The following is a 1249-nucleotide window of genomic DNA, read 5'->3' on the forward strand; positions in this document are numbered from 1 at the left end:
GCAATGGGAACTGAAGTCTCGGTGGACCCAGTGAAAAGGAAACCTGTTAGATGTCATTCAGGTATCGCGGGATACTGCTCAAGATCTGCAGTGGTGGCTGCTTGAATGAAATCCTATGAGGCAGACCATTCTCCATTCCCCATCCAGAGCCGACGGTGGTGACAGATGTGTCCCTTTTGGATTGGGGAGTCACCTGGAAACAGGAGATCAGATATCTGATTTTGGCTTAAAACTATCTCTACTTCAATCTTGTTGGAGCTTTGGACTATTCCCTTGGAGTTAAAGGCCTCCCTGCTGTTAACCAGTGGCAGGCTTATGCAGGTTCTCATGGACAACACCAACAATTGGGAGAAGTAGAATTCTTGGTCCTGTACCAAGAGTTGACAGAACCATTGGGGGGAGGGGAGAGCTCAGTCGATGCTCCTAGCAATCACAAATGTACCCTGAGGTGGCGCAGTGCATGTTCCAACATTGGGGAGAACCATGGCTACATCGGTTCGCCATAGTCTAACGCACAGTGTCACAACGTTTGTGCATTGGAGTTCCCAAGAATGCTCCTGTTGGGCTTTTCAGGCTAGAATGGAGTACTGGGATTCCTTTCTGCCACAGCCTCTCCTGCGCAGAGTTCCAAGGAAAATCAGGGACGACTGGGCTAAAGTCATCCCAGTGATGTAGGATTTGTCCAGGAGAGTGTGGTACCCGGAACTTCTGGGTATGAGCATTTGTCTTCCAATCTGGCTACCACTGTGGAATGATCTGTTGTTGCAATAGCATGGCAGGGTTCTGAACCTGAGCAATATACACCTCCAGGATTGAAATTGAGTAGCAACAGTTGACTGCGTTCTATCTACCAATAAAGATTGTGCATGTCATCCTCGTGTCCAGGCATCCTTCTGCACCGTGTACTGGGCAAGTATGCAGACTTAAGAGCCAAACTGTTAGGTGTATTACAGTTTGTTTAGTCTCTGTCAGCAAGGCCTTATAGTGAGTACTCTTGAAAGTTATTTAACTGCCCTTTTTTTTGTTTACCGAACTAACAGTCCTTGTTTAAATCCCCCGATGTGATTTATTAATGGTCTTCTCCAAAACAGTTTGTGATGCTGCAGTAGGACCTTAATTTGGTCCTAACCTTCCTCATGTGCATTCCATTTGAGCCCATGCATAGCTGTTTGCCAAACATTGATTCTCAAAACTGCCTTTATGGTAGAGATTACTTCAGCTCGTCACGAGTGAACTCCAGGTTATCTCA

The sequence above is a fragment of the Triturus cristatus genome, chromosome 7 (genome assembly GCF_964204655.1).
Source record: "Triturus cristatus chromosome 7, aTriCri1.1, whole genome shotgun sequence".
Classification (NCBI taxonomy): Eukaryota; Metazoa; Chordata; class Amphibia; order Caudata; family Salamandridae; genus Triturus; species Triturus cristatus.